Below are 23,140 nucleotides of genomic sequence, written 5' to 3'. Positions count from 1 at the left end.
AGTCATGATTGAAGCTTGTTTTGACTGAGCATTGACAGACGTTTCAGTTTTACGTGATGGCCTGAAATACTTATTTTCCTCACACGTTGACATTAGAAAGCAGGAAAATAGCCATGGTGATCAATTTGAGCTGTGTTATGTTGCTATTTGTTGATTTGTGGATGCACTTAAGGGAATGGTACACATCTCCACTTCTACAAAATATTTCAAGGATCTTTTTAGTTAATTATTCACACTTGATTCATTGACTTCATGGATAACGGATCATGTTGCAACTAGATGAAGATGATTACCGGTTTAACGGTAAACCATGGTACAGTTCCCGACTGTTATTATTACTGTACACAATTTAATTACCATTATAACCGGATACGGTTAACCACGCTGTTAATCTCACGGCAAACACTGTCCAGCGTCTCCTAGAAGCTGGCGCGCATGCGCAGAATGCAACGTGGGTTTGTTTGGGTCAATGACATCACGGCGGAAGACAACACTGCAGAGATTTTTGTCACTCTGAAGTTCGGTCGTATTTTAGTTTTTATGAGAGCGCTGAGGGAAACTTGATTGAAGAAAATGACCTTACAGTGAACGCAGGGTGAGTTAACTTTTAGCTTTGGATTGTGTCTCTGACTTGCTAACAGCGTGGAAACTGAAGCTCTCAGTGTTGCTGCTCTTGTAAAAACGCTACACGTTGTTCTGCTGCTGTGTGCGTCGTGTGTCGGCAGAGTCTATTCATCCACCGCACATGAAAACACGTTACGCAGTTTAGTCAACCAGCCAGCATATCTAGAAACGCTACAGACTGCTCTGTATTTCTGTCCGTTTTTGGGCTCATTGCACTTACTATCACTGTCTTCTAAAGACTGATTGGTTTTCATGTAATTGTCCACGGGATCATTGTATTACCTATATAATATAAAGTCTTGATAAAGCACACTTAGATGAGGTATTTGCTGTTATTTTATTTTTCATGCAAACAAAATGGCAATTATATTTGTAATTTTCAATAAAAAAAACTTGTTGAAATGGTTGCAGTGTGGTATCAGTACATTTTAATATTTTCTGGCACATTTTTACAATACCGTGATAATACTGATAACCGTGATTTTGGTCACTATAATCGTGATCTGAAATTTTCATATCGTTTCATCCCTAGTTGGAATTGTGTGGAACTTGTAACGTTAGATAATGTTCTCCACAAAAAGGTGTAACCCAAGGCTAAAGCAGGGCTTGTTAAATGTTTAATTTGCTGCAGTCATTTTTCCCCAAGACAGCAAATTCATTAAATCCTGACTTTGATGTTGCTGCCTGATGTCGTCACGTCAGAAAGCCTTTGAACAAAGCATTTATCACAAAGCCAACATAAAGTCATCCCTCCCTTTGGCTCTGGTCTGTACGGACTTACTTCACGGACAGAAGTCAGTATCCCTTAATCTGTTTCCCTTGATCACAAGAAGCTTAATAAATAAAACATGCAAGAGAGTTAGGAACCGAGCCGTAAAGCAGCCGTTCCTGGTACTCTTCCTTTCCCTGCTCCTCTTTCTGGCGAGTCCAGACAAGCCTCTGGTAAAAGGTGAGGATGTTTGTTGCTCACCTCGCTACAACTGGGTCAGTGAGCAAAGTTAAAGGTGTTTGCCTATGGCTCACAGCTCACAGTGCCCTCAAAGACCTTTAAGATGGATTCATACTCCAGGAAGAATTCACTTGTACCAGGAAAACATACATCTCTCAACTGCTTTTTAATGTGTTTTAGATATTTTTATATCTGCTTCTTCACATGTGTGAATTGAGTGTAATTGTGCTCTCAAAACATGTTTATTGGATGATTTGTGGTTAGAGCAGTGTGTGATGGTGTATGACTGTTCACGTATTATCCCTACCAAGAACAACAGTATCAACAGTTCAGGGTGAACTGTGTCCCTTTTACCTCGTCCAACACATGACTTCATGTTGAAGTATAAATCTAAACTCGGGCAGCAGTGCAGTCTTGCATGCTCAGGTAATCACCATCACACATACACACACATTTCTCTCACTAACCCAATCGCTCTTGACTTGGTTTCTCAGACACACTCACACACACACACACAAAGACACATTTCTCTCTCACACTCACTCAATCTGTCTTTCTGGTTGCTCTGCCCTGACCTGTTGAAAGGCTTTCAGGGCCATGTCAGTCAGCCAACAACTCTCTCTGTTCATAGGCTCAGCAGGTTCAAGTCGGACGCCAGGCTGTCCTCCCTCCTCATTCCTGCACATTGGCTTCCTTGTCATGTTAAGATGGAGGTAACACACGCTGGTGTGTGTTCAACTATGCGCAAAATAGATGTATTCGGTGCATGTGAATATGTTTGTGCTTCCTGTTTGTGCACCTTTTCATGCGTGCGTACATGCACATATGTAACTGCTTGACTGCGTAATGTGTGCGTGCCTGGATTCATTTATTATTGTGTGTGATCATTGTGTGTCTGTGTGTATAATGATGGGTGAATTTGGAGAGCAGCTAGAAAGGAGCAGCTGTGGCTGCTTTGTAACATGTACAGCGTCTGTTGTTGATTCTGCTGGACTGGAGGCTTCAGCGCTGCCCAGCCCAGCTTCTACCGCCTGCAGCTGCTTGGACTCTCCCTCTGATAGACTTCACAGCCTTTGAAAAGCTTTCTAGAGCCTAAGAGGAAGTTCTGACCTTGTTCCAGAGCTAACTCTGCTGAAGTCAGGTCAGAAAGTGGAAATCTGCTAATAATAATTGTTAATTATTGAATTTCTGTTGCTGCTCCGCAGTTCTTGGCTGTGTTTAGACCTTACATTTGAAATCGACTTGAATCATTTCCCTCTGCATGTGTTCTCTTTTTTCAGTGTCATCACTTCCTATAGGAAATTGTGGTCATAATCAAGTAGACCAAAATTACAGTGATTAACATAGTGGCGGTTGCATGAGGGAAGTAATTTGGGGGGGTAAAAGAACTAAAAATAAATGTGATCAACAAATTACAGTGATGTTGGGTATTACTAGTAACTACTCAATGGTTCCTCGTGACTCACAGTGACTCATTCACTGGTTGGACAGTTTGTTCATCAGCGGTTCAACACTGGGTGTTGGCGACAGGGGTACCAACGCAGAGACAAAACACATGGTTTTCCAGCAAAAAAGTTGAACCTAGCTGAACTGGTGCATTACAGCATCAAGCAAAGTACTGATGTAGGCAATTAAATAGGTGCAGGCCCATATTCCTGTGTCTTAATTCAGCCGGGCCAATGTATAAGCCGATATTACTTTATTGCCATTATCTTGCTGCACAAAAATGCCAATGATATGTTTGAGGTAATTTAGAGACAGTGACGCCTTTGCACGGTGATGAGTTGCGTTTTTATCTGCAAAATATGGTGCTCTGTACGTAGCTTAGTCATTGTTCTTTAACATTTTTAAAGGGATGCTAATCTCACAATGTTTAGGTGAAGTGTATATATAAAACCAAACAAAGAAAAAGGCCCATATTACATTGTGAACATTCACTTTCGGATGTTTCGTGATTATTTCAGCCTCCTCTTTATTTCCAGATTGAAGTGTGGATCATTCATTACAAGATTTAACCTGCTTCTCATGTATTGCTGCTTGACAGATCATTTAAAGAAATGCTTATCAAAGCTCGTTTTTGGACCAAAGGTTTCCTCTTATGTTAGTGGGGTGGTTCTTATTTTAGGTGAGGCCATCTACAGTGCAAAAACCACAGACAACACACGACAATGTTCGGTAACTTGAATCACCGCAAAGAAATTTCAGTCCATGTAGTCGTCAGTCCGTCACCAAACTATTCTCAGATGAATTCATTCAATTGCCGAACAAAGGACTGGTCAGATATACAGAAGACATACCAAGCTGTCTGACTGAAAAACAAAAGCAAGGTGGCGAGAGGGAAAGTAAAAAAGGGATTTTGTGATTTTTAACCTAATGTTTCTGCCAGTTACCAGCATCTCACCCTCCCTCCCTGCTCTCCGCTAGCAGCTGTGCTGACTGTCTCGTGCTTGGGAAGCCTTGATGTCTAGGCTGACTGTACGTTTGGGCTGAGCCTGGCAGCCAGCTCATTGTGCCTCCCCCTCCAACACACACATACACAAAACACAGCCTTCTTCACTTTGATCGTGGAGCTGTAAATGACTGCAGCTCTGCCGTCCAAGGCCTCAGGTTATCCACCAGCCTTTATTAGCCTAATGAGTGGTTTGGGGATGTTTATCTATTCTACAGTACGTCTGTCTGAGGACACCTCTGGCAGCCATTTCATGTCCAATAACCTCATGTTGGCAGACAATCGCACGTTTTTTGCTTCATTAGAAGCTTCAGCTGCGATGGCTTGGGACGATCTCTTCATTAAAGTTTATGATTTGTTGATTTTAATAATCTGTTGTGTTTCTTGATGTGATCGGGAGGCATTAGGAAAACACCACTCCTTGATATAACAAGACGCAGGTGTAGTGAAATGACATCAGTGCATAAGCTCAGTTGGAGGCCTTTCTCCTGCCAAAATATGATTTCACTTGAAACACGTCCACAGTGTGATTTATGATTAACCTTGCTCGGTGTAATGAAACCATATATTAATATCAAGGGACAATAAATGTGATGAAAGACTGTTTATGTTTTGGATTTTGGAATAGTTGAATAGAGTCTTGGTTAGTGATCAATAACAGATGCTTTTAAAAATCTCAGACTTTGTTTTCCAAATATTTTAAACTTGTTGAAATGGATTATAAGTACTTCGCCCAATCCTATCCGTGAAACTTTGGCCACTACACCTTATTTAGCTGATTTTTAAATCACCAAAAATAAGTATATTTCTGTTTTATCCATGTTCAAGAAATCATATCCATATACATTAACACTTCACCTTTAAAAGCACCATTTGTAGGTGGTGAGTAGTTGCATTTGACGGTTGACCATGGCCAAATTTTTCCCTATCACCAAAACCTAATTACTGTTACAGTATTACAAACCGATTGAAGCATTTCTTGTGTTTTATATAATAAAATACAAAATGTGAGACATTCCATCTGGTTTGACTCTAAAGAACTTATTAGAGGAAAAATATACAGTAAGCTAAAAAGATGTATAATGAAACGGCTGGAATGATCAATGTCTCCACTACAGATGCTCTCACACTTTCTGTTATTGGATTTTGGACTCATACCAGATGTTGTATCCATCCAAGTTGTTGCAGAGACTTATTATGGACAACGATTGTTAAACAATACACATTCATGCAGACTTTGTTTTGCTTGTCCTTCTGAAACATGATACCAGTGCTCAGGATGCAGTTCTGGTTCAGTTTTAGCAAACTCACTGTTGCTCTTTTGACTGAGGTCCCATTGTCACAGTGCCATACATGTATGAGATCTAGATACAAATGAATAGGGCTCAGTATTGATTTACAGTGACTTTTTTTTTCGTTTTGTTATATTTCTATTGGTCAAATACCTGAGTTTAGGTGCAGATACCACACAGCTAGAAGTGTGGCTCAGCGGTTCAACACTGGGTGATCCCCTAAATGCAATTTGTTTGCATTCTAACATGCTTATATACAATGGGTTAACTCATTGGGTTTTGGACTGATAAACAAAAAAGCAATTTGAATGTTTTAACTCTGACTGACCTGATTGGTCCATGTGGGTCAAACAAGCTATTTAGCATGGTCTCTCCTTTTATCTGTTGAAATAATCTGATGCTTATGAGGGCTTAATGCTACTTCAAACAATGAAACTACTGATTGTCATTACAATTTGATATGAATTCTACTGACTGCTTGACATGTGGACATTGCATTGAATGGAATGACAGGACATTAGGTTTTTGACTCTGATTTGCTCACATGCTGTTTGTAGAGTTTTACTGGATATGCATTTAAACATCCATCCATGGAGAGAGACTGTGTTATTTTAAGAGGGATTTTTAACATCTTCTGCTCTAGTTGCAGTTTTAATAGACATGAAAAAATTTATATCCTTACGTACAACTGACCGTGCTTATTGTGTTAATGACCATCAAATTAATTTAAAGGTGTGTGTATGTCTGAAAGGGGCTTTAGCTTCGGTTTGAGAACATGTTACTATTTTAATGAAGGCCTTTGATAGAGTAGCTCACAAACACACTCCCGTCACCTGAGGCCATCCAAAGTTTAAAACCCTAAATGTGTGTCTATTATATCTTCTCTCATAAATCCACAGTTTGTAGTTTTACCAGGTCTCATATGTAATTCAGCCAATAGTCTGAGAAACGTTTGCTTTGAATTCACAGACTCCCAAGCCTTTTTCCAGACAGGCAGCAGATCTGATAACCAGGGGACAGGAGAGGAAATGATAAATGAAGGAAAGCCTTAGACGCACAGCTTCAGATCAATGCAAACCTGAGCTCTGTTTATTGTTGTAGGGGCTGAGGTTTTGTTAAAGAAAGACTGGCCTTGATCAAAGTAGTAGAGGGCCCAACCTATACATCTGTTTCTGACACCTGGCTGACCCGCTGTACATGTATGTGTGGGTATGTACATGTGAGATAACTTTTTCAGTAACCGATATCCAAATCCCTTTTTTGTCTTTTAATAGTGAGCTTTAATGGAGTTCTGCTGCTCTGTTGGGGAAAGTGAGGACGCTGGGGTTCAAGTTGAGTTCTAGAAGTCTTACTCAGATTAGTAAGGACTAGGGCTGAACAATTCATCGAAATCTTATCGAAATCGCAATGTTAAAATCGTAGGAGGTGCAATATTTTTAAAGGCGAAATGTGTTTCAAAATACCATTTAAAATTAAACATTGTCGTTTTGCAGAGGTGTACCGGCTTACACATCATATTCAACAGACTCTAGAAAACATCTTTTGCTACACAGCCTTTCAAAAACTACACTATACACTATATTTCATTGAAAATGAGAATAATTATGTAGAAAAGATCATTCCTTTCAATATCGCAATAATCAAAATTTGATTTTTTTTTTAAATCGTTCAGCCCTAGTAAGGACTTCCTGTTCACACTGGTTTTCCCACAGTCCACTACTAGCAGCATTTTCTTTTCCTTTCGTAAAGGATTGTAACTAACCAAATATTGTTGCTTTGACATAGACAATTTAAATTTGGCTGCCCCAGGAAAGCCCTGTTTTGTTCTGCTTCGGAAAAATTACTATTGGGTTTCTTTTGTGGAGAAGCGAGTAAGTGGAGAGATGAAGCCTGGAGGGACGTGTATTCATAACACCAGTGCCTCTTTTTCTTTTAGTCTGCATTGTCTGGTGTTGTGGATCCTCTTTGCTCTATTGTCTCGTGAGTTCCGCTGGTGGTCTGTCATGTAAACAGCTCTCAAAGGGGAACCTTCTCCACTCTCCTTTTCAAAAGTGCTCTCTTTTCTCCTAGGCCCGCGTCTCTTTCTGTGGTCATCTTCTTGACTGTCTGTCTGCCTTTCTCTGTCTCTCTTCCCAATCCCCTCTCATGTTTCTCCTTCTCCATTACACCAACACACACAGACGTCCCAGCTCTACCGTTACTGGCAGTGGATCTGTCCCTGTATGGAGCCAATAGTGTATTGGGGTTTTAGGTGCCAGTGGGGAAGGAAGGACCCTGCTGGCTTGTCAGCGTCTCTGACCCCTCTGTCACAATGGGTCCCTCATCCCTCCCACTCATTTCCCTGCCAAGCTGGGAAGAGTAAATATTTATCAGCCCCCACAACAATGGCCAGCTTGGAGGAGAAAGAGACTTTGACCAGAGCTCAAGCACGGCATGTAGGCAAGGTGGTGTCAGTCGGGGCCTAGGTTGCAGGAAGATTAAGATGGATCCTCTCAATATTGTGGAGGAATACATTCCTAAGTTCCCTAAGTTAGTGGCTTTATTACATCGCCACAACTGTCCTGTGTTCTGACGCATGCAAGGCTGGCTCAAAGACTGTGGTAAAAAGCAAAACAAGTTTGTTTATGCATGAGACTGAACATTTTGTGTGTTGGTTGAATTTCAGTGCAAACCTGAATCTAAAAAACAGTTTGTTGTTACCGAGTATTGCCTTATGGTTTTAATGAACTCAAATGATGATTAGTATTTAAATGTATTATCGTTTGAACCACTCAGCACCAACATTTCTTCATGGGATGGCAATGTTGGTCGGTGGGTCGGTCCACCACTTCGGTCCAGGCCAAACAACTTTTGGATGGATTGCCATGGAATTTTGTACAACGACTTTGGTGAGACCCTGACTTCCCCTCTAGTACACTTTTGTTTTTTAGTGAAATGTGTCTTGACAATAGGGATGTCACGATACTAAAAATGTAGTAGTCGATACCGATACCAGTAAAATTCCACAATTCTCAATACCAATTCGATATCACATTAAAAACAAAACTATTAATCCAATACTTCAACATACTAAACATATGAACATTACAAAAAACAACTAACAGCTGTTAAAGTTGAGAGAGGTTGTCCAGAACGGATGATGGGTGATTTGATGTCAATATATATTTATAAATAAGCAAGCTACTTAAATTAAAACCTTGCACTGTGCATATCTAATTATTAAATTACTTGCTTAATTTTTGTCACTTTACAATCTCACAGATGTGAAATGTTTAAAGGTGGTCACTATCTATATTGGCAGTGGTTTGAGATTTTTATGTGGAAAAACGGTTATTGATGATTGCACTTTAAAGACAACTCCGGCATAGTTACAGACGCTGCCAACTACATCATTAGCTTTGCTGATTTTTAGGTGATCGTAAAACATCTGCCTTAATTTGCTCTCCAACATATCACAAAACTGGGAGAAATCGAGGCTTTGACACGGAGCTATTGAAGGTAACATCTGCGAAAATACCTTCATCCCGTTTTTACACACCACTCTTTTTCTTGACGAGGCAAGGTGGAGCTGTTGCCGCAGTTGGATCTCCTGTACCTTAGGTACCTAGCAAAACGAGAATTGACCTGTTTTTTACCGAAGTATCAGTTCTTGTGACATCCTTACTCATCAACCATTGGGTGAATTGCCATGAAATTTGGTTCAGATCGTCATCTTTGATCAAGCTTAATTTGAGCATTTAGCTTAAGCACAAGTACAGCCTCACAGAGCTGCTAGCATGGCTGTAGATCTTGTTTACTCCTTGGAATGAGTGCCTTATTATTGAATATACTGTTATTTATTTAGACATGAAGGTTTTGCCATTCTGTACATTTGCAACCACATCAAAAGATCAGTTCTGTTTGTGGGAGAAGGGAGAAGAAATTACAGTAGCTCCTGTATGTAACACAATGTTCAAGTCATTGTAATGGGATTTATTTGGTACAGATTTATATTATGGACCATCTCTTTTACCTACCCTTGAGACACATTCTCCTCTGCTGAGTAGGATTAGTGTCCATTAAACGTCACCACAGTACATCACCGCTGTAGCTGTAAGGAAACAGCCGGTGCTGAAGAGGGTCTTTGTTTCCTGCGTCACGTGCCACCACTCCTGGTGGTTGGCCTACCGACTGTTGCGGAGGCTGGCAGATAGATGGACCCTACATTGTAATACATTATCTGTGTACAGAAAAAAAGATAGAGACAGATTTGGAGGAGAGGCAAAAGAAAAAGGAATTTGAAAACGAAGGGCATACAAAAAGATGACAAATGATGGGGCTTTGTTATCTAGCCAAACTGTTTAGCATTTCAAAATAGCAAACACAATGTAGGGAAGTTTCTGTCCTGTGTTTCATTTAATGACATCACTTTGACTAATGTGACAACAAAATGATGTACAGTATAATCCGTTATGGAACAGTGAACAGGACCTGTCATTCACTGCAAAGTGTAAGATTTATAATGGAAAAAAGACTGCATCTCTATACACGTCTTTAGGCAGCAGTATTCAGGCCAGAGAGAGGAAGCAAAAAAGATTTGAATATATTCAGAGCAGAATATTATGTATTATACGATCAAACACCTGCTTAAATGACTAATGTAGAGTATATTACAGGCAGGTGCTTCCACACATATTCAGTTTGAGGGATAGTTAGGCAGTGAAACATTCCTTATGGTCATGTACAGAAATGTTGGATAGGCTCAGTTGCTAAATATTATTATATAATATTATTTAGCAGTAGGAACAAAGGCTAAGGTCATGTTGTCATTTAAGTCTGGGGGGCTAAATCTAATTTAGGAGCAGGAAGTTTTCAACCTGAACTGTCAAGAACTTAACAGAAAGAGACACTGTGGTCAGGCTGTGGTGCATAATCCCCTTTTTTTTACTGAGCTAATCCCCTTAGCTCAGTAAAAAATACTCTTTCGCAAGTGAAGGTTTGCAGCACAGTTTTAAATGACCCAGTCAGGTAGAGTGATGAGAGAAAACTGATGGAGATTGACAGCACAAGCTGATGTAATGCTGCACCGCAGAATCGTGCCACTCTTTGGCACGAGATATGGACCTATTACTTTTCTTTTGGCTGCTGTCTGTTAACCCTCATCTGCATACTTATTTTCTTAGCTAATGAGAATACACGACCTGTGAATCAATCTTTTTTATAAGCAATCAAATCAAGGCCATTGTGGACAGGTTCTGCCTCTCTGTAGGCCTGTTAATTGGCCCAATAAGATTTGTTTTGGCAGAGATCCAGTGGCGAGACACTAATATGTCATATATGGTGTGAATTGGCAGGGGGCGATGGGTTGGCGGGGATGAGGATGGTGCCTGCCAGAAGACTACATGTTTATGAGACACTAAACTCTGTGTTTTTAAGGCTCTTTTTGTTGTGTGAAGATGATGTTTTTTTATGTTTTATATTTCCGTGTGCACGCATTTCAGGCATAGGTTGAATAATTCCGGTACATGTAAAATCAAACTTTTATGGAAAACTTATAACTGTAAAAGCAGAGGTGCACTGATACTAGTTTCATATCAACAGGTCTTGGCAGTAACTCTAATAAGGGATGTTAATGAAACCAAAAACTCGTGCTTTTTTTCAGCCCCCTCACATTGACCAGCTTATTGATGGAATTTTGAGATAATAACGTAAGATTTAAAGGATGCCATAATAAGCACACTCAAAATGTATCCTGCAAAGCTTAGTCTCAGCTCTTAAGAGCTTCTGAATTTCTTTTTGCATGAAAAGTTAATAAAGCATATATATTTGAAGCACTAACACAGACAATGCCGTATTGGATAACAAAATGGGTGAAATGGTCATTGTGATGTTGAATTTGGCATGTTACCAATGGGCGTGAAGCATCCCTGGGTGTAAATAACGGACTAGAGGTGTGTCCTCCATGCAAGAACGTAATGTTCTGTGTTAAAGAGCTAATGGCAGAAATAATTTAGACAAATGAAATCTAAAACAAACAACAACACAAGCTCTAAAATGTAAAGACTAATAATACAACGGGAGGAAGACGAACAGAGAGATTACACTTTGCTAGTCACAAATTTGGAGTATGTATGATGAGCTGGTTTGATGACCTTCCAAAACAAGTGACAACTCATGTCATTAAAAATCTATCAATCCATCAATCTGTTTTAATTCCTGTGAACTAGGATATCTGAAAGGTCCTACATGTACTGACCAGGCGCTTATTTTATTGTTGTTGTGTCAGTACAGGCTCACACAGGCCAAAACCAACACATTCTCACTCCCAAGTCGTGACATATGGAAGCTTGATCAAAACTCCGAACAGTAAATACGCTATGGTTACCCTTTCAAAATAAAATATGTAGGTGATGTTTTGAAATGCTCACAGTTTGGTTTGGTTTAGGCACCAAAACTACTTGGTTAGGTAGTACGTTAGTTATGTAAATTAAGTTAGGTAACTTTAGTTGTATAAATTATGTACATTACAAAGCTTATGTTTGTTATATAGCTGACTTGTTACATGCTGACTTTGTTGCTCTTTATACTACGTTACTTGACATTGACCCTGACAATGACCTCGGTACCCAGTCCATTAAAGAGTCGGACCAAGTTGAGCCAAAACAGAATCCTTCTTCCCCATTGGCGTAAACTGCAAATACCATATGCATTAGAATGTTTTTCTTTAAGCTTTGTGAATGAAATTGAAGCTGTATGTATGTAAAAAACATCAACAACAGTCTTGGCAGATAGTTGACCATTTCTTTCCAAGGCCTCAGTATTTGATTCATCTTGGTGTCACAGTCGGTTGATCTACCTAATGTGGAAATAATTAATTCAACAGGTAAACCAGCAGTGTGCCCCGAAGCCCTGGTATAAAACAAACAACCTTAAATGGTCGCATGGTTGCGGCCTGTCCACACTGTGGTGATCACAGCCCAATGCAAGACTTCTTTTTATTTGCAAACTCGCCATATTGCCTGTGAAAACAGACCAATTTCAATTTTATTTGAACTGTACAACCAACTTAAGACTTCGCAGTGCTGGATCCCCACCAATTCCTAGCTACAGATATCACTGGTGGACCGCTGGTCCTCCCATTATTATTCCATTTTGGGGAGGCTCATTGACCCAAAGCATGATGTAATTCCATAAGCCTGTCACTAATAATTTCCTCCTCATTTTTAATGACTCTGAGGTTAATGCCAGACCAAGACTGGGGCCCGTCATTTTCAGGGTGTGGAATTTTTTCCCCCCTCGTCTGCTTTTATAGCAATTTTACACTGTTTATAAATATTTATGGACACATACAGACAGCTAATAAAGTCAGCATTGGCGAAAGGAAACTGGACTACTTTCCACTTATTTTCATTTTTTGAGCATTACTGTTCCTCACTGCCGCCCCGCTTCCCGGTGCCAAAAAGCTGTACCCACCATTTGACTCATAATAATAACAACAACTTATTTTCTCACATAAGAAAGAAAAGAAACATTGCAAGCAGACCCATGGTCCAATAAGTATGCGTGGACATGCCTGGCGGAGACAAACATACCCTCATGTGTCCACAATTAATGTCTGCCGTGCAAGTGGTGGCATGGACAGACAGGGTTGAGGGATGTTGCGCAGACAGATGCACGCATGGGTACGTGCCCGCACGTTTTCACACCGCCTCCCCCATGTCTGCTGTTGCACACACACCTGTACACACACAGACACCTGTAGGCCCCTTCTTCCCTTGTGGTACTGTATCACTTTTCTGTTTGATGTGGAGTTTGTTTTTGGTTGTCGAGGCCCAGTGGCCACAGAAGAGTCAGATGTTGTGTGAAGTGGATGAACTGTCAGGAGGAGACGGGCACCGTTATTGTTTCTGCACAGTTTGTTTATTCTTGAAGATGGCATCTTTGATGATCAGAAAGAGTTCATACAGTAGGGTTAAGGAATTAGAAAACATCCACCACCCTCATTTTCTCTCATATTGTCTGTCTCTTCTTTTTCGCACACACGCACGCAAATTTACTGAACTCTGTCCACAGTATTAGAGCCAGCTGTGTGTGTGTATGTGAGAGAGAGACAGAGAGAGAGACAGGAGTGCTTATATGGGATTATTTCTATGGTCCATTTGTCAAAGCGCACATTTATCATTGAGCCCACTGGTGTCAGACCTGCTGCTTTCCCACCACGTCTCTATTACGCTCTGCTGGTACTCCCTTTGACACTCAACACCTGACCTGACACTCAGTCAGTCATACACACACACAGACACACACTTTTGCACAGAAAAAGCCTAGCTTTCAGTATAAGAGACCAACCGACGCTCAAAAGATAAATGAATTCAGAGAGTTGATGCAGTGTGAGAGACAGTCCACATTAATTCTCTTCATTCTTTAAGTTGTTTTCTCATTTTCCCTTTTCCTCTTAGCCGTGCTTTACTTTGAGCTGCTTCAGTGAACTCCCTCACCCTAAATGTATTGCAGGCTTGTATGCATTCAGCCCCTGCAGTATATTTGAATAATGAGACTAGATTCCACTGCGCTTATTTTTACGGTTCACACTGTGCTTAAATTATCATGAACCAGAACCGTGAACTCAAGACGGCATCCTTCAGCTGCTCCTCAACCAGTCAGGCTGGGCTCATGCTGTCCCGGTATCAGCTCTGTTAAAGTATCCTTGAGCTGTTCTTTTCAGTTTTAGGAGTATTACTCATCTGCATTATTTGAGTCTTTCTTATAATTAAATTGTTTCATTCACTCTTAAGTTTGTCAAGCCGCATGAATAATTTAAAAAAAATAAATGAAAAGCTGTTTAAGACCTAAAAGAGAAACAGTTAATTTAAATAAATATGTTTAGCATGCTGGGTAATTGCCATAGTCCGTATAAAAGAAGTGGACGTAGTCACCGTGATGTCCCCCAGTGGTTTGTGGACCGTTGTTTTGAAGCCTCGAATTTGGCATATTGGCCGTCGCCATCTTGTTTTTTTGCGTTTATTGATGAGAGGGTGGAGCTGGGAAGGAATATGCATTGCTATACCTGACAGGTTGCTGTGGTAGCGACTTGGCATTCACAACGTGGCCATGCCCTAAAGCATAACCTGCTTTAACGTCTGTTTTACTCTAAATGGGACCAATTAACAATGTGTATTGAAGAATACTTGAAACTAGCAGTGAGACCATAAACTCATTTTGAAATTATTTACTGAGGTAATACATCAAGTGAGAAGTAGGTAGAAAGTAGGATCATTTTCTCACAATTGGGCTTTGTTTTGCAACTATTGGAGTCGCCCCCTGCTGGCAATTAGAAAGAATGTTGATTTAAGGCACTTCCTCATCGGCTCCACTTTTCAGAACCGAAGCTTTCCGCTTGATGATGGCCAGTAGCTGTTAAAAAAAAGAATTAGACGAGGCTTGCAACTATATCTTGTGGAAAATGGAGAGGGAGAGAGGACTCAACACAGAAAGTGCGAGACAGAGATGGTGAGACGAGGCTGAGAGCGATGTGAAATGAACATTGTGTTAGACTGTCAAGTGTGTGTGTGCAGAGCAGCTGCAGAGGCCCTGGTTCCCGTCTCACTGGCGCACACCTCTCCGCAGGGAGTGGGAAGGGCTCCAAGGGCCCTGAGCTCAGCTCTAACCGGCCCCGCAACCAGAAACAACCACGCACACGCATGCATACACACCCTACATTACAAGGGCCATGTCACTTGCTTGTTTTCTGCTTTACGTCTTCTGTACTTTTTGGCCCACTGTATCATATTCATTCAATTCAACAACCTGTATTGGCACAAACAGTACTACAACAGCATCCAGGAACAATAGGCTACAGGGGTACAATTAGGGGTACAAAGCGTAACAGTAGAGTAGATGCTGTATAAATGATAACGCTCTACCTCACATGCACATACACCAGCTATCTGGAGCCAGAAAGCCTTTTTAGTTAGCCTAATTCAGCTCCTTCCTGCCCAGCTCTGTAGCCCCAATCCTCAGAGGGCCCTCCAAGAGCCCACTTGTCCTTCAGGGAGATGACACGAGATGAAATCACTCCATTTGCCTTGGCACCAGCATCTTTGTTTCAGGCTCTGTGGTGACGTGCCAAGGGCTATGTTCTCACAGCAGAGCGTTCTGCCCAGTCCTCTATAAGGGACATGGCCATAAAAACTAAGTATCCTCTGTGTAGCACAACAAATTGCAGTGTAGGACAGAGTGTGCCAAACTCAGGCTGGGGAAGGAAACAGTTTTTTTGTAGGTCATCCACAGGGGCTAGTACATTGCACAATTCAACGATATTGCTGTTTCACCAGCCAGCTACATTTGAACAGAATTAATGTATGGTTGGCAACAACTGATTACTGGAAATGATGAAGTCTTCCAGCATTTGATTGGTGGTATTTATAGGATTTAATTCTGATGGCTGGTTCTATTTGTTGATCCTGTTCCAGGTTGGTAAAATACTGAGATTCATTTGAACAACTTTGTTATTGAATCCTCTTCCTCTATTATCCAAAAGCTTTGCTTAATAGCAGATATTTGTTTTATAGTGGAAATGATCTGCCTCGCCTGAAATAAAGAGTGACTCTGCTAATGTCAGAAGAATATTTTAAAGGTTTATGAAATATAATATTTAAGGAAAACCAAGTGGTGGCACCACATAAAAGCAAAAAGGCCAATTTTTAATTTGCAAGGCCATTGTTTATAGCAACATTGCGTAGCATTTTTATCTTGAAATAACAGCTTCACTGATTTGTGGTACACTAACTTGTAATATAAAATTTTCATACTGGATTTAAATTCAACAAAATGTTAAAATGACTTGTTGTACCTTTTAAAGTTAATGCAAGTAGTCCATGAGATATTGATATTCCCCAAGCTAGCTTTCAACATAAATTGCATGCTGGTGATATTCTAATGTTTGTTGTTAATAAAAGCTACCAGTGGCCCCGACATTATACCACATTATAGTATAGAGCAAACAAAAACAGATTTGGGGAAGTGACATTTTGAGACAAACTCTTGCAGTAACACTTTACACTTTGACACTCTAAACAGTATTCCACAGGTCCTTTAGTCATTTCTAGTGGTTGCAGCTGGGATGAATAAAGATACCAATAGCAACAAAGAAGTCTGTATTATAAATGTGTTTTGGGGTGACCCTGTGTGATATTTTTGTGGTGAGACATAAATAACACCATGTACTGTTTGAAAAACACTGCAATGGATAAGCTCCGAGCACTAGATGGAAAACAGTCCCACACAAAACAGCGGAAAAGAGAGTGTGATGTACGTCCTCTGAAGTAAAGTTTAGCTCGTATATTAAGCTCATCTGTCGGCGATAAGGTCGGCAACGTGGAGATGCTAAAAGAGCAGATGTTGATTGACATGGAGATGGTGCTTTGAAGTGGCCTGGAAGCTAAGGAGAAGTTTCTAGACTGGCCTTGTCTGCATTCCAGCTGCTGACTGTGGTGACACTTCAGCGACACGTCGGCCTCAATATTTCTAGTATGTCTGAAGTTTTTATTTGGGTGAAAGAAAGAGAGAGTGTTTTATCTCTTCTCCCCCGTCTCCCTCATCCCTCCCTCTCACCCTAACGTCCTTTCCATCCTCCTTTCTCACAACATGTTCCCTTTATTTCGTCCTTCCCCACATCTCCTCCTCCATCTCAGTATTTCTGACTGCCAAATAGTTTATAACAGCAGGATGTGATCTCACACCTCCTTCGGCATTTTCAGCCACACAACAAAAGTCATGATCCCCCCCCCTTTTTTTCCCCCTCCCCGAGGCCATCAAGTCCCCACTCTGAGGCCCCTGGAGAAATTTGACACACAGATGCGATCTTTCAACTTTTATCACAGTTTTTCTCCAGAGCCATGTTAGCCCATTTCTGCTCTACATTCTTACTGTCGGACATTATGTGCTCCTGTATTCAAGCCTTTGTTTGCCGCCTTCATATGCCTAAAATGTTATCGTAGTTCAAGTCCTCTTAAGTATTTTTGAATTGCACTTCTTTTGAAAATATTTTGATATTTGTAATATGTCAGGGGCTCTTCAAATTGGCCAACATACAAGCTATCTAAATGTTCTTTATTTACATACAGGACTTTTTTTTCTGTTAAAAAAAATATATGATTTTCTTTAGACATTGGGCCAGGAGAATTTAACTCAAAAATTTTGCTCCCTTTCTGGCTCATAATTACTCTCCCCAGAAGATATTAACCCTCCATAGAAGATATTACGCCTTTGCACAGTCTGGCAAAAAGATTTTTTTGGACAGGGAATATGTGTGCATTGGTATAAACACACACACAATTGTGCAAAAATACTCCCGCTCCCTTCCCATAGGTTGGGAGAGACACACATACATACACACACATTAAGTGTTTGTTGAGTAGTGGCTGAGGGGGAGTGTAAAAAGGTTTCTGGCTTTGTGTACGTCTGGGCAGTTCCTCAAAGGCTGTTCTCCTTATGAGCAAACACTAACTTTGGTCCCCTCAAAGAGGGATGTTTGTGTGTGTACCATCAATTTACACACACAAACATCTGTCTACCAAATTCCTCCTAAACAGCCCTTTTTGTGAATTGTCTCTCTCTCTTCTTTGCATATCTGTCCATCTGCCTCTTATCCTTCCCTCCGTATGACTTTCCCTCTTTCCGTTCTGCATAACTTCCCTGTTGCCCTGTTTGTGTCCGAGATCAAACCAGGACTCTGTTCAAACAAATCAAGATCTCTTTTTCCCTTCTCTGCTCTGTGGTGTGCACACACTCCTTGTTTCTCCTCTTCTTCTGCTGCCCCCTTTCTTTAACTTGATAAGAACCCTACGTTTGCATACCACCACTCTCTCTTCTTTACTTTCTCCTCTCTTGGTTCGTCCCTCCCCGCCCCGCCACTCTCCCTCTGAAAGACAACAGAAAGAAGAGTTTTGATTGAACTGTGTCTTTTCCCAGACTAGGAAGTTACTCAGGCACTTGAAAAAAGGGTAGAGGGAGAGGTGGAGTGGAGTGGGAAGAAAGAAAGGGGTGATCTGTGTCAAACAACGACAAAAGCTGCTCCAAAGCCCCTAATACCATGAGAAATCCTTAGGAAAAACAGGCATAATTAGAAGGCCGAGCCTAGTTTTGTGCCAATAAAAGTGCATTTTTTAATGTGATGAAGCAACGGCAGTGAAACAACAGGCCTCTGTTTCTGATTTTTAAACATTGTCTTGTTCCTCTGCCAAATAATTGTAGCTGGCCAGTATAGATTCTGCATGCACTTTGAAAACCTGATGATAAAGGCAAACTTTACACAGAATCTGTTTTCATCTATCTTAAGATTACTAGGACTACTCTGTAAGAGGTGCTGAACAGACCTAAACATTTTCTTCCTCAACCAAAGGGGAGAAAAGTCTATGTAAAGTGCTTTCAGGGATGTATCGCCATGCTTGTAGCATTAGTGATTTAGTGATCCCCTGACCTTTTCTCTTTTTCTCTCTCTCCTGACAACTATTTGATAGACTGCCATGACATTTAGTGCAAAGTTCCATCCCACTTAATACTTTAATTTATCTAATATTTACTTTGAAAAGTCATCCCGTCAGCCTCAGCTACACTTTGTTTATTAGCAAATGTTAGCATGCTAACCTTAGCATTTAGCTGAAATTACAGTCTGCTAGATCCCTTACATTTATCCTTTTAATTGTCTCATGACCTGCAGGTGGATCTTGCGACCCCTTGGGGAGGTCCCGACTCCCATGTTGGGACCACTTTCTCTAGGGTAATTGAAAATAGAAACACTTGAGAACCTAGTTAGACAATTATTTACTGTGGAGACATGAACACTGTGTGTGTGAATGTCTGTCACTGCTGGAAACATTCTCAGCAGACTTTCTTAGCAATTGATGATTTGATTGATGTTTGTGGCTCTACTTCACGAAAGGGAGTGAAAGTGAAGGTTTTTGTGTCGGTACAGTAGAAGGGTTCTGATGAAAAGTGCTCCACACCCAAGGCAGGAGAGAAAATGTTTTTTCATTTTAATCAGAGCATTCATCATTCAGTCATCATTTTGGCTCCGCTTTGGTCTGTTCTCTAAAACTGTTTCAAAATCATAGCACATTAAAATAATTCCATCGTCCACAAATCAACAAGTGTCCTCGCCATTAGTTTTGCACCTGTGAATCAAACGAGCATGTGATGTCATTCACATCTTCGAGCTGCCAGTCAGCACCTTGGAGAAGAATGTCGACTAGAAGTGCAGCTAAACCTCTCTGCCAATCTGACAGTTTGAGCCAGTCGCTTTCACTTGTTTCTTTTTCCCCCCTCACTTTTGTGTCTGTCATGTTCTTGCGTATGAAAGGAAATGATAAGAAACAGACAGATGGGTCATCTGGATACAGCATGTCTCTGCACAACCACAGCAATATGGCTGCTCCACTCACGTGGTCTGCTCCCGTCCTCTGCAAAGAGGATCATATCAGGCATAATTCAGTACATACGTCCTCTGATTGACACAGGTCAAATGTCAACCCACAGATGGCACACTCCAGAATTCATGCAAGCAAAAGTTCAAACCAAAATCAGTTCATTTCTGTTAAGACTCCACAATCACTAGATTTGCTTGTGGAGGCAAAATAAATCCTGCCATGGCTTTCAACTTTGGGAAACTGACCATGCAACTGTGTGCCGTTTGTACCAATTGCAAACTGTCCTGACAGCTCGTTATAGCAGTTCACCAACTAGCCTTACGAGTGATAACTACCGGTATGTCACAAAGCTTCTAGAACCACGTATTTCACAAAGACCAGAGGATGAATTTGGCTGTGACACTTTATGGTGTAATCAGGCCAGTCTGTCCAGGTCCGACTGAAGCAGCAGATCCATTGGTGCATCCTTGTGAAATAGCGGTGCTGGAAGCAGGGGGACGTAGTGACTCTGCAATCTCAGTCACTAACCAGAAAGGGAAGTTACCACAGTTAACTTAAGAGAACACATCTACACCATCTTCTCCTGTCTCACGACTGTCTGTCCCACTGCATGGAGAACTATGGGCTGTGGTGGCCTAAAAGTTAGAGAAGCAAGCTTGTGATCAGAAAGTCATGGGTTCAATCCCCTGGACCGGCAGGATAGATCTGGGTGGGGACTCTTCGTCAGGCAAACTGCATGTATATCAGGCATCACACCTTGTGGCTGTACAGGGCCAATAAGTTTACACAGTTGTTGATGATGTAGATGTATTATTGACTCCTGTCCTCCTCAAAACGGTCTAAAAGCCATTCTTCTTCAGGGAGCGGTTCATACTTAAACAGAGGAGGGTTAAATAAAGTGGGTGGTACAGCACAGCTAATAAGTATAGTAGCTTCCTCCATTTTGGACTCTCCGACTCTCCATTCAAAAGGTCAGCGTTATCAAGACAGTATGCTATTGGATTAGATTTACTTCATTCCAGCAAGCAAATCCACTGATGGTGGAGACCTTATTTAAATACTGGTGTCACCAGGCCTTTACAGTCCTTTTTAAGTTTTCAGTGTTTTTGATAGCGCTCACAGGGCTGAGTTTGTTCCAAGTAAATGAAGCATTTCCATAGACATGTGTTAGGGTGTAAATAAACGTGATTTTGAAACTCCATCATACATTGTGACACTAGGCCCCAAACTAAACATAACCACAGGTCTTACTAACATTGAGGTCCAAACTTAAAAGACTCTGCAGCCCTGTAATACATCTTCACCTTAAGCACAATACATCATACAGTGTGTAAACATGCACACAAAGCTATGTAGGCCCACAGTGGCTGCTTTGCTTGGCAACATTACAAAGAAAATGTACAGTAGAAAAGTCAATCGATTACACAATCTCCTTACAGCAAACTAAAACACGTGCACATATGTGAAACATATGGTTCCTCATGAACCAAGCTGCAGAATTAAGCTTTCCTCATGTGTTTTGTGTGTAAAATCAGATTTACAGCATACAGCAGAGGGGAAGACATGAAATGGAACCATATTTAAGGCCTTCTTTCCGTAATTTGAACGCAGGGTAACTCAGACATTAGCTATCATTCGGGTTTCAGCCATTACTCAGCCCCCTTGAGTCCTTCTGGACAGACGTTAGGGGGCTCCGTGCTAATCGGGTGGGAGATGTCCATCCTCACTGCAGAGGTGTCGAAGGGATAGGGTTTCCCTGGTTTCCGCATCTCAGACCTACAGAAGCCAGGGAGCAATGTGAGCAGTGCTGCCTGAGAGCGCCTGTATGCTGTGCTTCTGTCTCTTATTCATTCATTCACCTACAGTCACACTGTTTCTCTATTTTTATTCCATTGTCCACACACACCCCAGTGCACTTAATCCCATCTTTTCTATGCACTCTTTCAGTCCTCACTTTATCTTTCATCGTCTCCATGTTTCCTTCTCTTTCTCGTTAGCCAGACATTATCACATGCAAGGGTAGCTGCAATGCTCTGAGGGCTTCTAGGATTACCTGCTGCCTTCCTGCATAAATGTCGAAGCACATTACGATCCAGCATCTGAACGCTCTGCTGTTAGATCACTCTTAATGTGCTTTCAAATCACACTGCGAGTTGAATCATGTTTAAACTTACAAGACGACGCCTTTTGTGAAGAGTTTTTTCTCCCCCTTCCTTGTTTTGTCCTTTTTTTTTTTTTTTGCAGCTGTTTGAGGTCTTATGCTGTTCTCTCTATGTTGGGCATAGAGAGAAAACAACAATTTGCTGTTTGTGTTGCAAGTCTGCTCTGTGTGCCAGATTTTTTTCAGTCCACAATGAAGGGGAATGACAGTTATTCTAACCCCAAAATATGGAATTAGCCTTAGAAAAAATTATTTACTTAAGAGCAAGTTTGAAGACACATTATTTTTGACATGCCACGCAAACGCCTTAAATGGTTTAGAAACATATTGTCTTCCTCTATCCTTCTCCCACTCCTTCTTTAACCTTTTTTTTTTGTTGTCCACTAAACCTGTCACTTTGATGAGTTGTGTGCAATCATCCCAGGGGCCTTTGGGTTTTCAACAGGGCCTCACTTCTTCCTGGTACAGTGCAGCCTTTGATGTGGTTCCTTCTTTAGCTCCATGCGGGCAGACCTTGGCTCTGGTTAGCTAAACCCAAACTCAGCTTCTTTAATGCATTTTATCACCACATATCTACTTAATGTTGATGTTGGTGGAGGTAAGAGGCTGGAGAGTGGTGTTAGTGCTGTAAGGCCATTGTGTTGTTATTTCAGAGGAAGGCATCGTTGTCCTGAGCGGACCGGCCGCATGATCACCATCAGCGGGCTGGTGAGGGGCTGTATAATAATTCACAGGCAGCTCCCTCACTGCTGCACCCAGTGGGAGCTGGCCCTGAGCCTCAGCAGCATGTTATGAAGTATGTTGAAGACAAGCTACTTTGGTCTGCTGTTGATTCAGAATACATTTTTAAAAAGTAACTGCAATTAATGCCAAACAAATATGCCTGATTAGTGTGGAAACACACACATTGTAAATTACAATGTAACTGACAAAATAAGAATGTAATTTTTTGTCAGACAAAAGAGAAGCACAATATGCACAACTTATTAGTACCAGGTTATTATTATTAGAGACAACTACAAAGCACTAAATGGCTTAGGCTTTGACTGGCCCCGGGGCCAGCTGTGAAAGAGCGCCCAACCACTCCAGATGATTACAGCTTGCTATATGAACTGTGTCCTAATCCTGGTGGACAGCTGAAATTAAAGCCAGGTATGGCCCTCTGCCTTCCCAGCATTCCCTGTGATAAACACCCCCCCCTGCTGAGAAGAACCAGTTGTTTGTGAGGAAATGCATTTCCAGAGTCCCCAGTCTGTAAAG

At 41.2% G+C, this 23,140-nt stretch overlaps 1 protein-coding gene across 3 annotated transcripts in view; it reads left to right on the top strand.

Annotated features, from left to right (window-relative positions):
• The window catches only part of disp1 (dispatched homolog 1 (Drosophila)), an 82,987-nt gene that overhangs the window by 25,029 nt on the left and 34,818 nt on the right, over positions 1 to 23,140 (top strand). The gene's annotated exons all lie outside the window — the stretch shown is intronic.

The sequence above is a fragment of the Micropterus salmoides genome, unplaced genomic scaffold (assembly GCF_014851395.1).
Source record: "Micropterus salmoides isolate LMB-PRFRI ecotype aquatic unplaced genomic scaffold, ASM1485139v1 Ms_hic_scaffold_18, whole genome shotgun sequence".
NCBI classification, from domain to species: domain Eukaryota; kingdom Metazoa; phylum Chordata; class Actinopteri; order Centrarchiformes; family Centrarchidae; genus Micropterus; species Micropterus salmoides.
This window is presented reverse-complemented; position numbering and strand designations above follow the sequence as displayed.